This window comes from Electrophorus electricus, chromosome 8, assembly GCF_013358815.1.
Source record: "Electrophorus electricus isolate fEleEle1 chromosome 8, fEleEle1.pri, whole genome shotgun sequence".
Classification (NCBI taxonomy): Eukaryota; Metazoa; Chordata; class Actinopteri; order Gymnotiformes; family Gymnotidae; genus Electrophorus; species Electrophorus electricus.
The window spans coordinates 27448681-27463064 of NC_049542.1; positions in this window are offsets into that span (position 1 = coordinate 27448681).

The following is a 14384-nucleotide window of genomic DNA, read 5'->3' on the forward strand; positions in this document are numbered from 1 at the left end:
TTCAATCATAGTGCTTCTTTTGTCGTCTCTTTGCCTATATGGACATCTGGTTAGCCTGATCATTTGCATGAGTCAGGCACTCCTGGAGGTCTCTGGCATACCCTGTGTACTCACAGATACCTGTAGAAGATGACAGACCAAACATCAGATTGACTGGCAGCCTTGGATGTCTCCCAAACATTAAAAAAAGAGCTGTAAACAGTGGAGTCATGGATGGGGCAATTGTATGTATCATCGCATCAACACATTCATGCTGTTGGGACTTCAGGTGGGGTAGCAATGTGCCTAATGTTCATCAGTGTTTTGTCGAAATTTTCAATGGTGCCATTCCCTTGAGGGTGGTATGGAGTTGTGTGGGACTTTCTGCATTCTTCTTATGTGGCCCAATTCCTTCACCACAGGGCTTTCAAAATTTCACCCTTGATCTGACAATAATCCAAATCTACAAAAAATGGTCAGTCACCAGCAATACATTTTTTACTCCACCCTTGGATTTCTCAAGCATGAGAAAGTATACAAACTAACTCAGTAGTGCAGTAACATGAATGCTGTTAAGTGGAGCCTTCAGCACTGCAAGGGGTGCTTTCCTATGGCAGCACATTTTGCACGGCTGCACTCCATGCTTTAATGTTGTGAAACATTTGTGGCCAATGAAAGCATGCTCTAACTAATGCAACTGTCCAGTTAAATCCAAAGTGACTTGAGATGTCGTGAAGAGCAGCCTTTGCCAGCATCCTCAGTTTTTCTGGCAAGACTAGCTAGTGCAAAATCACTGGATCAACTTGGCACACCCTGACTTCCTGTTTAGTCAGCTGGTAAAACATCAGTACCCATCAAAAGCATAAAACATCAAAAGCAGCAGTAGTCACCAGGGCTTGGACAGGACATCTAGGACATCCAGTGCTTTCCACCTGAATCTGTGTTGCCCCAGTAACCCTTTTACCTCCTGCAGGTGTCTCAAGTGTGTGTGTTGGGGGGGCAATACACGTTGTGTGTACATGCTCAGTGTATCCTGTACCTTTCCATGTAACAGTCTAGATAATGAGTCAGCAATGGAATTGCCATTTTCTGGTCGGTAGAAAATATTAAATTTAACATGGCCAGTTCTGACACCCAGCAGTGACCAGTGGCATCAAGCTTAGCTGTGGATATTACATACTTAAGTGGATTACTGTCGTTCAGTACTGGTCAAACTGGTCACATTACTGGACATGTCAACTGGGATTATTATCTGTCAGTACTGTAAGGTGGTCATAGAATGTATCTGAGACTGCGCATTTCAGTAAAAAGAACTCTAAATTGTGAGCAGAGTAGCATGTTTCAGCTGGGGTGAAGCCTCTGCTCACATATGCTATGACTCATGCAGTATCTCCTTGGACTTAGGCCAGAACTGCTCCCAGGCCTTCTCCTAAAGCATCAACCTGCAGCCAGAAAGGTTGGCTGTAATCTGGATGTGTAATTGGGATATCCTAAAACAGGAGCAGTGGTAAGTTTCTCCTTCAGGTTTTGGAAAACAGTTTTGCTGGTCCATTTCAAAGGGAATACAACCTCAGCAGGTGATTTACCTATTTTCTTCCTTCTTGGATCACCAGCTGTAAGACAGTAGAGAGGGGCTGCCATGGAGGCATATCCATCTATATCCTGGCAATAATACCCAGAGAAGCCCAGGAACTTCAAGAGTTCTTTGCAATTGGTTGGCTTTGACTAGTCTAACCCTGCTACATAGATGATCAAGTCACCAAAACAACACAGCATCAATCTTTGAAAGGTAGAAGGCACATTCTGTAAACGAAAAGGTATATGGTTCACCTCAAAAAGCCTCATCAGAGTGCTGAAAGCTTGTCATGTTCAGCAACTTCCAACTTGGCAATAACCAGGTGAGGTCAATAGTGGAGAAGAATTTGGCTTGTCCCAATGCCTCTAGTGCATTCTAGGGAGAGGGAAGGCATCTCCAGTGCTGCAGGAGTTTAGTTTCAGATACAGATTCTAAAAGACCCAATTACACCAGCCTCCTCCATCTCCTTAATGGCCTGCCTGACTTGCTGGTACTGGGTTGGGGAGAACATGCTGAAAAAGCATTCAGATTTATGGCTATCAGCTCCTTTAGGCAGGAATGCTGGTCACTTTTCTCAAAGGTGCAACTACTGGGGTATTTGGCTGCCTCTCCCTTCATGTCCTGTACCACCTCTTTTTGCATTTTGCCACTATGTCCCTCTGGAAAACTGGTATCACTATCATACTTGGAATCATTCATCTTACTCACTTTACAAGCAGCCTTGGACACATCTTCCACTACAAATGTAGTTGCAATGGTGGCATGTGGCCTGACAGCAACAGGCTGATGAAGAGAGGTTCACTACACTAACAGGAACATTGGCCTGAACACGAGCAACAATCAACCCATCTGGAAGCTTTTGAGAGGGCAAACTAATGCTGTATATGGCACACATTTGGGTGCTCTGTAATGTTTTACATCTCAGATTTATTTCCTTTCCAGGGGGATCACATGCTTATGTTGTCCTGCAAACCTTACAGTGCCAGTTTTACCCTCTGATTCTTTCTCATCGGTTTTCACTACAGATGTCAATGCAGAGTACCATTCAGGGTGAATATGCTTCACTGTGGTGAGGAACTGCTTACCATAAAAGGTCTGCAAAAGTTCCTTAAAAGCACAAATGACATTGGTGCTTATAAGTATGGGGACACTCGCTGTATTTTGTTCCTGGAACAACAAATGCTGGGAGATTGTTAAATGTAGTGTTGAGAAAATGGAGGGCACACCATATTGTGGCACCTGCTGGCCCGCTGCTCCTTATGTGGGAACACTGGTGGGTTTGAGATTCATTGAACATAGCTGTGGGTGTTTTTTTCCAAAACGTATCAGTGATTGTTGTGACTAGAGATCCTGAATCAGAGGGCCCAACACACAGTTCCATTAACTACAATGTCCCCTTCACTATTAGGGCCCACAGGTGGTGTGTCATTACAGTTTTGAGTGACAGTTGCATAAACACCAGAGGGACTTTGCTGACATTTACATTTACGGCATTTAGCAGACGCGCTTATCCAGAGCGACTTACAAAAGTGCTTTGTCATTTACTCATAGAATATATCCAAGCGCAGTATAGTCGATTAGAATTAAACATACCAATGAACTAGAATACTGTAGAATACAGGGATGAATGCTGATATCTAGAAGTGCAAAATCCATAAGGTCTATCTTAAACAATGATAAGTGCTATAAGCAATAAGTGCTAGTTTGTTAAAAAGCATAAATAATGCTCTACAATAAGTACTAAATTAAGTTTCAAGTTTGGTTTATTTGTCACATACATACAATTAGTCAGTCAATAAGGGAGCAGTGTCAGTTGTCCTTTAAATATTCTGCAAATAGATGGGTCTTCAGTCTGTGTTTGAAGACTGCAAGGGACTCTGCTGTCCAGACAGCAAGCGGGAGTTCATTCCACCATCTTGGAGCCAGGACAGAAAATAGTCTTGATGCTTGTTTTCCATGAGACCTGAAGCAAGGTATTTCAAGCCGAGCCGTATTGGAGGTTCGAAGTACTCAAGGTACAGATCGGGCTTTGACCATTGACCTCATGTATGAAGGGGCTGGTCCATTTTTGCCTTTGTAGGCAAGCGTCAAGGTTTTAAATCTGATGCATGCAGCTACAGGCAGTCAATGAAGGGAGCGCAGCAGTGGAGTAACATGTGTGAACTTTGGAAGATTGAAGACCAGTCATGCTGCTGCATTCTGGACAAGTTGTGGAGGTTTGATAGCTCTTAGAGGAAGACCAGCAAGTAGTGAGTTGCAGTAGTCTAGCTTTGTGATCACAAGAGACTGCACAAGCACCTGGGTAGCTTCCTGTGAAAAAAAGGGTCAAATCCTTCGTATGTTACAAAGGAGGAATCTGCAAGACCAGGTTAGATTAGAAACATGAGCTGAGAATGACAACTGGTTGTCCAAAGTTATGCCCAGGCTATGGGCAGCTTCGAATGGTGATACCAGGGAGTTCTCAAAGGAAACCGTAAGGTCGTGGTAAGGGTTGGGAGTACCTGGGATGAACAGAAGCTCAGTTTTACTGGGGTTGAGCTTCAAGTGGTGGGCTGTCATCCATGACGTGATATCAGTCAAGCATGCCGAGATACGTCTGGAGACCTGCGTGTCAGAGGGTGGAAAAGAAAGAAATAATTGAGTGTCATTGGCATAGCAGTGGTAGGAGAAACCAGGAGAAGATATTACATCACCAAGAGAACGAGTATACAAAGAGAAGAGAAGGGGGCCCAATACTGAGTCTTGTGGAACACCAGTGGAGAGTCTGCATGGTTTGGACGTGGATCCTCTCCATGTCACCTGATAGAACCGTCCATCCAGATAGGACTGAAACCATCTCCAAGCAGAGCCAGTCACACAAAGCCTGGAAAGAACAGAGGGAAGAATGTTGTGGTTCATTGTGTCAAAGGCTGCTGAAAGGTCTAGAAGAATCAAAACAGATGACTGTTTGGCAGCTTTAGCGGCATTAAGTTTCTCAGTCACCGCTATGAGGGCCGTTTCTGTAGAATGTGCCCGTTTGTAGCCAGACTGATTGGGATTATGCAGCTGGTTCTGGGTGAGAAAAGGAGACAATTGATTATAAACTGCTCGTTCAAGGGCTTTTGAGAGGAAAGAGAGAAGTGATACCGGTCTGTAGTTGGTAACACTGGAGCTGTCAAGTGTGGCCTTCTTGAGAATTGGTACCACCCTGGCAGTTTTGAATGCAGTAGGCACATATCCAGAAGATAAAGAGTTGTTGATGATGACAGAGATGAAAGGAAGCAGATCTCTTGTGATTGTCTGGAACAAAGCAGAAGGAATCCGATCCAGCGGACATGTAGTCGGATTGCTGGAAGTCAGGAGTTGAAGAATTTAATCTGTGGAGAGAGCAGAAAAAGAAGTCAGAGAGTTGGATGTTGGGGAATGCACATTAGTTGGAGGAATGGGAACAGAGGAAAAGGACTGGCGGATTGCTGCAACCTTCTCCTCAAAGAATGTGATAAAACCTTCCGGAGTAAGAGATGAGGAAGGGGGGAGGGGCGGATTAAGGAGAGAAGAAAAAATAGTGAAGAGCTTGTGTAGATCAGATGATAATGATTTGAATTTCTCTCTGTAGTAGGATGACTTTGCAGATGTTACTTCCAGTGAGAACTTGGAAAGCTAAGGTCTGTATGAGCTAAGGTCTGAATCTACATGAGATTTCCTCCACCACCTCTCTGCAGTCCTTAGTTCTCTCCTATGTCAGCGAAGTGTTTCTGTTAGCCAGGGGGCAGGTGGAGAGGACTTAGCAGGTCTAGAGGAGAGAGGGCACAGAAGATTCATTGATGAGGAGAGTGTAGAAATGAAAGTATTTGTAACTGTATCCAAAGAGAGAGAGGATAGAGAGTCAGGGTGAGGAAGGGTGGACAAAATAGTAGAAGTAAGGGAAGAGGGAGTTATGGAGTGCAGATTGCGACGGAGGAAGGAGGAACATGTTGTAGAGGACTGGATGGAAAGAGAAGGAAGGGAAAGAGAGAAGGATAGAAAGTGATGGTCTGAGAGGTGGAGAGGGGTGATTGCGATGTCCATTGTTGTGGTGGTACGGGTGAAGATCAGGTCCAGAACATTGCCCGCTTTGTGAGTCAGAGGAGAGTGGTTGAGGGTGAGGTCAAATGCTGTCAACAGTGGAAGGATGCAGGAGGAATGCAACTTGTCTGATGGAAGGTTGAAGTCACCAAGGAGAATGAGTGGATTTCTTTCAATGGGGAAATGACTCAGAAGGATGTCGAGCTCATCACTGAAGTGATCCAGGGAACCTGGAGGGCAGTAGATGACAATGATAAGAAGTTTGGTGGGGAAAGACACTTTAATGGCATGAAATTCAAAAGAGGAGATGGAAAGTGTAGGGAAGGAAAGTGGAGTGAAATGCCACTCTCGGGACATTAGTAAACCTGTGCCACCACCTCTGCCAAGACACCTCGGAGAATGCATAAATGAAAAGGCAGAGGACAGGGCAGCCGGAGTCGCCGAGTGCTCGGGGGTGATCCATGTTTCTGTTAGAGCCAGGAAGTGTAGGAAGTGGAGGGATGCTAATGCTGAGATGAAGGCAGCCTTCTGGACAGCAGATTGGCAGTTCCAGAGCCCTCCTGCCACCACGATATGTGATGGTGTGAAGCGTTGTGAGTCAGTGAGGTTGCTGAGATTGCGACATCTATGATTGTGTCAAGGAGATCTGTGGGATATGTGGACAGGAATTGTGAAGCACATTTCAGAAGCTTGATTTGTGGATGTATGAGATAAAGGATTGAAATAATATGAGAGGATACTTAGCTGAGTTTGTGAAGTCCTGTAGGTGAGATGTAGATGAACTGATTGGGAACACCACCAAACCTCCTCTAGATGTTGATTACCGCTACAGACACATGTGTCTGTGAGTCATCCTAATTTAAGTCAGTTCAATAAGTACTGAGCCCGCCCCTCAATTCACACCTAAGGTCAGGGCGAAACTACACCTCTAGTGAGTAATCACTGCTACAAAGCAACTAACAACTAGGTTTAGACAACAAGCCTTGAATTTCACAGAATCTAAGACAAAGGTAAGTGAATTCAGAGCCTCCCTTAACCAACCAGATGATAATCCAATGAGACAAACCAAAAAAAAACACGGTTGCCCCAGTGACCACTGGTTCTAGGCATTTAAAGGCTGATTAATCTCACTAACACTAACAGTTTGGCCTTGCTCGTCCTATCAAAACAGGTCTGCAACAGTGTGCAACATGATTCAGTTTCTCACACCAGTGACAGATGAAATCTAGCTTGTTCTTAGTCAAAATTAGCAGCTCCTTGTGCTCTACTAATCTATTGCATCTAACTAACTTGTATTCAATTTCTCTTCTTGGTTTAAGACAAGTTTCTTTACAAGCTCGATGAGTTCTGACAAATTTGGGTTTTATTTACTAGTTTGCTCAGTTTTGGGGTTTGGGCCATGGTCTGCTCTGTGTGCATGCATCTGACTGACTGTTTTCTTGGGTTTGGTCTGGAACCCACTAGTTTCTCAAGCTGTAAAATGTAGCTCTGCCTGGATCTCCCTAAATGAGGAGAGTCTTAGTGCCATCCTTAGATAAACGTCCTCATTATTTAACCCCTGAAAGAACTGATGAATCAACTTAACACCACAGTCCAGGAGAGGGTAACCTTCATTCTGAAATTCCTTGGCTGCACTCAAAGTAGAGTGACTCACCATGTTTTTGGCGCTGCTCACTGAAGTCTGCAGGGGGGTCCACAGATGTGCATCCATATATTCAGCTCGACAAATGCCCTTACTGGCATCTGCTCATGGGCAAGTAATTTCAGCACTAGCTTCCAAAAAGTGACAGCATACTGTGAGGGCACTGTTGCTGGGCTGGTACGAGTGTGAGGGCTAACTTAATTGGGTGGCTGCCCACATATAACTTTAGGTTTTACAGACCTAGGTAGGGCTGGTGCGGCATTTTCTTCCACATTTATCTCCACTAGTTGGCCGGTAGTCTGTCGACTTTGGCTGTGAGGGACTCTGGCTGAGTCAGGTGACAACAGGGGGTTATTGGAACAAGGTTCACTTGTGCGGGCTAGCTGAGAGAGTGTTATTTGTGAAGCACCCCGCTTTATTCTATGTCTCCCTTTTATTTATTTGTTTGTTTGTTTGTTTATATATAAAATAGCTGGAAGGGAGGTGTATCTTATGGTCTAGGCTGCTCCAAATCCCTAGCAAAATTATGCACTATACTAGAAAATATTTTGCGTAGATACCCAATACAAAATAAAGGTATTACAAATCCCAGGTAGACATATTAAGAACCAATCAGTTACTAAACAAAAGAAATGGAAAAAGGAGCTATTGTGTTACTGATAATCACTGTACACATTGTATATTTTTTCAGCATTCACTTTCCAGAAAGTGTATCAAAGAAACATTAGGCAATAATCTCCAACACTTAGGCACCAGAAAGTAAATAGAAATTCTAAGTCTTTAAAAGGTTAAATAAAGGATATTCCATCCAAGAGAAACAACACTACCTGCAGAAGTAGCACCCACACCGAGCTTCACACTATATCAAAGATGTAACCCTTTCTCTCTCCTTGGCTCTCTAGCAAGGCTCTGCATTGTGTTTGATGGACTAAAGGAAACCTGAGAACTCAAAATTGTGTGCATCATCTGATGGTGCTGTTTTATTGGCAGGCTTCTTTTTCTCTTGGTCCATAACAGGCAGTGGTTACTCTCTTCAAAATATAAAACAGTAGTCATGTCAAACATGTTAAAAGCCTCTGATAAAATGAGTTACAGCTAGTATTATTAGTCCCTTGATTTTACATTGTTTTGCTTGCACTACACAGCACACATAAAACGAAAATATAAAACTTAGGACATTTCAATAACTAACGATTTTAAAGAAATAAAGTAATAATAAACAGCTTTCCGAAAGACTGAACAAAGTACATCAATCTAGATTAGCTTCCAAGTTAAGATATAGAACCTATAATAGATAGAATAGAATAGATAGACTAGCTATAGAAAGATAAAGCAAAAAAAAAAAAAAGATTAATTCGCACTAAACAAATGACAAAGAGATTACTTTATCTCTAATCTGTGTGAAACACTGCATGATGTTTGATGCTTTCCGAGGATTAACATAAATTATTCACGAAGACAAAATCACCATGGCTTACTTCAAATAAAACAGAAGCAACGTCACAGCAAAGAACGTGGAAAAACAGCGCATGCGCCACCTAGTGGTTCTGACTGATAATAACACTACCATACGGTACTAATGCTACCCCTAACCCAGTGGCTAATTATGAATTATGTTGGTGAGCAGCTGCTTTGTGGACCCAGTGGATTCTCATCTGTGCACACGGCCCACTGTGGAGGACAGCTCCACATGTCTCTCTGCCATTCCAGTCTCTCTTATGACAGGTCACCTCCAGAACAAACACACGTGTGCATGTGTATTTGCATGTTTAAGTGTGTATTAGTTTGTGTGTGTGTGTGTGTGTGTGTGTGTGTGTGTGTGTGTGTGTGTGTGTGTGTGTGTGTGTGTGTGGAAAAGAGAGATGAGATGCTACTTGGTGCATTAAAGGAGCAATCAGCCTCAAAGCTGCTGTCAGCTACATCTGACACCCACCCACACACACACACACACACACACACACAGACACACACACATACACACAAACACGTGCATGAGCATATGCACACACATGCCAGAATGCAGAGGCACACACAGAACACTGCATGCTCTCACTGACTGCTGAGTTACACAATTATGAAATGAGTCATAAAATAGTTCAGGATTATGCTTGAGGCTTTTTGAAACTGCACTGCGACATGAATATATTTCAAGAGGCAAAACTAAAAAGACACATTCACCTTAGCCCACTGCCTTGTAGAGTGTCGGTCAATAAGCTGACTAACAAAATCTCTAACAAACATGTGCAGGACACACAGCTGCACACACATATCTTCACACACACTGCTGCGCTAAAGTAATCATTGACAATTCTCCCAAGACAAGGCTGCTTTCTCAGCTGACAGACATAGCCTTATTACCCCCTCACTCTCACCCCCTGTCCTTGTTGATATCTCTCTCTCTTACACACACACACACACACACACACACACACACACACACTACTCACTCACTTACTCTTACTCGTCTCATCACCTCATCCACCTTTGCATGGGGAAACAGGCCCTCCCTGTTACAGTTCCTGTCTCCATGGCAACAACCAATTGAGAGGAGTGAGCTGTCGCTTAACAGGCCTGCCAACAGAATACCACGAAAGAAGGAACACAGAATGCAATGAGAGTGAGAGAGAGAGAGAGAGAGAGAGAGAGAGAGAGAGAGAGAGAGAGAGAGAGAGAGAGAGAGAGAGAGAGAGGTAAAAGGGATCAGAGGACTCAGTTAAGGGGCAAAGGTCAAATGCAAACTCAAAGAGAGAGTCACTCTGGATGTCCATGTTTGATTACAAAACTGCCACTAAGTGGACACTGAAAGTTTAACTGGAAGCTAGTTACTTGTATTTTTAGCATATGTCTTTACACATGAACTGCTGACATGTACTGTAATTTTCCATATTCTATATGGGATTTTTATATGGTATGGTAGTCTCTGTATGCCCCCAGTAACAGGTAGCTATCGGCCAAGAGCCTAAATAATAATTTTGCATTATGCATCTCAAGTTACAGCAAACCGGCAGCATACAGTGGACCCATGGAACAGCTGTTTCAGTCAGATGCCACTGTAAACGCATCCAGTCAGTGATGGGTTAGTGACATAAATGATGACATCATCAAGAGAAAAATGAGATGGCTAGAGAAACTGAACGTGAAGAGACAAGCGTCTATTTTGTAGAGTATATCAGACTGATTTAGTTATATGTTCAAGCATTTATTGGGCCCTTTACAGTATTCATATTATAGCTTATAAGACAGTATGCTGCCAACAGTATGTTGGCTTTTTTTTTTTTTTTTTTTTGCAGGCTTAGGGTGAAAATCTTGAAAAAGAGAAAATTGTGAAAAAGCATGCTTTACACTATGTGGCTACTTGAAAGGGTGCAAGAATTTATTTCAAAATTAGTTTATTGCCTACAAAGACAGCTATCATGGTAAGAAAATAAAAGTACTTATGTAAAACGATGTGTTTCTATAAGACAGTTTTCCTCTTATCACCACACACGTCCTTTGGGGTAGAGAGAATCTCTAGAGATCATTATCTGTTCTTTCTCTTGGATGTTGGCCAGCATGAACAGTTGGCACTTGGCAGAGAGCTGCAGTAATCTTCACCATCACCTGAGTGCTGAAGGCAGAGGCTGAATAAATCCAGAGAGTGCCTGTTCATTTTCTCTCTCTGTGGTGATCCTGCCAGTCACGGTGCCACATGTCACAAAGATCTGGCTTGGGCAGCATGGGTATAGCCAGCCTCGGACCCCAGATGTTCAGCTGGGATCATGTTGCAGAAGGCACATGATGCCAAGCTGGAGCCAGTTCTTGGCTTCTTTACAGCTCAGCACTTCAACCTGCCAGGCCTCCAGTCCTGGTGCAGAACACACCTTTAGTTACTTGTGGTTGTATGTGTGAAATTGCTTTAAACAAATCAAATCAAATTTATTTATATAGCACTTTTTACAAAATTCATTGTGACAAAGCAGTTTTAAAAATGTCCAAGTCCAAGCCCCCAGTGAACAAGCCAAGGGCAACAGTGACAAGGAAAAACTCCCTAGAACATGAGGAAGAAACCTTGAGAGGAATCAAAACTCAAAGGAGGGGCCCATGCTTCTCTGGCCGATTACGGACACCACAATAGTAGCAATTTTAAGAGAAAAATTAATAAGTAATAATAAAATTATAAAATAAGCAATTAATGTCTAGTCTGCTTTCCTAGAAGTCTTAGTCTTGTCCCAATGTTGTGCTCATATCCAAAATCCAGACCTGCACAAAAACATCCATCAATGGAAACGGAGAAGTAGTTGGCTAGGGTGAACATGTGGTGAGCTACAGCAGGGGACATCAGGGGGTGGTGGGAGTAGCCACAGCAGCTAAGATGGGTTGAGGCTCAGTAACATCATGATATCAGGGGTAAGTGTACCTCAGCAGAAAGAGAGAATAGATTATTAGGCATGTCCAGGTACGAGGGTATGTACCTTTACACTAAATCAAGAAGGCCAGCACCCACCAGCTTGCCTTACACAAAAGCAATCCTTGACATTGTCTTATGGTGTTGAAATGCCATGTCCAATTCATCTTGATTGTCTGATTAAATGTGAATAGTTTAGTTTTGGGGTTTGTGTTTATGACAGTTTAGTGGTTAATGCAATACATCTCCAGTGGGGTATGATGGTGTTGTGTGTCCTGTGTGGAAGACTGAGAGTATGAGAGCATTTTGTGTGTTGGGAATGTGAGAAGATGAGGGTGTGAGGGTGTTTGCATGTATCAGCAGGGTCAGGGTATGAAACTAATAGCAAACATTCGTTCTCTGCCATTGAAGTTTTATTTAATTATCAGCAGTTTAAAACAGGGAAGTGGGGGCATATAACAGAATCAGATGAGGCAACCCAGACATATTCCATTACAGTTTTAGGTAATGTTTCTTACAGGGTATCCTAGGCTTACATAGAGATGCTCTGTTAAATATTTAAAATCTTATTTAGTAAAGAACCACAACAGGGTCTCATAAAATGGTGGCATTCTGTTCAGCACAAGTGCAAAGCCATGTGATAGATATAACTCATTGTCAGGTGATAATACTGTATACAGTGAACATTAAACCTTTGTGGGGTACAGTAGACTTAAGAGTGTCTGCTTTTTACTGGCATGTCCTCCATGTTTGCCCCTCTGGAACAGGCTTGTGGCCTCAGCTCTATGTGCTTACCATCTGGTTGCTAGGGAGACAGGAATTTGAAGCAGAGTGCATTGTACACCTCCTCTAGTTGTCACAGTGCTGTGTGAGAGAGGCAGACACACACATGGAGGAGATAGTTAGTAAGGTTTGGAGGGGAAGTGTAGCAGATGCTCTCATATCTCACACTTACACACACACACATACACACACACACACACACACACGGAGGAGATAGTTAGTAAGGTTTGAAGGGGAAGTGTAGCAGATGCTCTCATATCTCACACTTACACACACACACATACACACACACACACACACGGAGGAGATAGTTAGTAAGGTTTGAAGGGGAAGTGTACTGTTTCCTATTGAGGCACATGAGACTGCTCTAATGAACAGAACCTCTCGCCCAATTAGGAACACTCTCACACACACACAATCACTCTCACACACTCACACACATACTCACACACACACAATCACTCTCACAAACTCACACACACACACACTCACACACAATCACTCTCACACACACACACACACACACACACAATGCAGACACTTACTCAAAAACACACAATCACTCACACACACACACACACACACACACACACACACACGGAGGAGATAGTTAGTAAGGTTTGGCGGGGAAGTGTACTGTTTCCTATTGAGGCACATGAGACTGAGTCTGAGTTTAGTATCTGGGAGAATATTACCTGCGTGACTGCATTGTCCCAAGTGTAAAGTTTGGTAGAAGAGGAATAATGCTATGTTTTTCAAAGGGATAATGTTGATTTTCAGGGGTCAGCCTAGGCCACTTAGATTCCCTTTGTGGGAACAGTTTTAGAAGGACCTTTTCTGTTCCAGCATGACTGTGCCCCAGTGCCCAAAGGAAGCTTCATAAAGGCATGGTTTAGTATGGAAGTATTTCACTGGCCTGCAAAGAGCCCTAACCTCAACCCCATCAAACATTTTTGGGGTGAACCAGAATGGAGATTGTGACCCAGGCCATCTCGTTCAACATCAGTGTCTGACCTCACTAATGCTCTTCTGGATGAATTGGCACACAGTGGTTATAACTCAAAATGTAACATTCTAAAATACCAACACAGAGGCCATAACTCAAAACTCATTTCCAAAGCTCATGCTTCTTAAAGATGTTAGTCAGCAGGTCCTACTCCACCCCTTTAACCCAAGCCCTTTAAATTTATTACACACGTTTTGGAAGGCCACATATTGTACTCTTGTTGGATAGATTAAAGCCATCAAAAAAAAAAACAAAAAAAAAAACTATATGGATTCAAATAATTCAAATTAAAACTAGTTCAAATTCAATAAAATAACAGTACATATTATATTTGTGTTTGCATTAATAGATATACACTGCTTGGCCAAAAAAAAAAAAGGTCTCACACTCTAATATAAGGCGTTGGACCGCCTTTAGATTTGATTACGACACACATTCGCTGTGGCATCGTTTCAACAAGCTTCTGCAATGTCACGACATTTATTTCTGTCCAAAGTTGGATTCATTTTTCCCCCCCAAGATCTTGTATTGATGAAGGGAGATTTGGACCACTGTGCAGTCTTCTCCAACACATCCCAAAGATTCTCAATGGGGTTTGGGTCTGGACTCTGTGGTGGCCAATCCATGTGTGAAAATCATGTCTCATGCTCCCTGAACCACTCTTTCACAATTTAAGCCCGATGAATCCTGGCATTGTCATCTTGGAATATGCCCATGCCATGAGGGAAGAAAAAACCCATTGCTGAAATAACATGGTTAGTCAGTATATTCAGGTAGTCAGCTGACCTCATTCTTTGGGCACATAATATTGCTGAACCTAGACCTGACCAACTGCAGCAACCCCAGATCATTGATCAGGTTCATCACACTTTATTTTGTGTGTATTTAAATGTAAGTAGTATAGGTTATATTTTATTGTGCCTGTTGTTTTGAAAGGACATAAAAACTTCATATAATCATCTGTACCTGT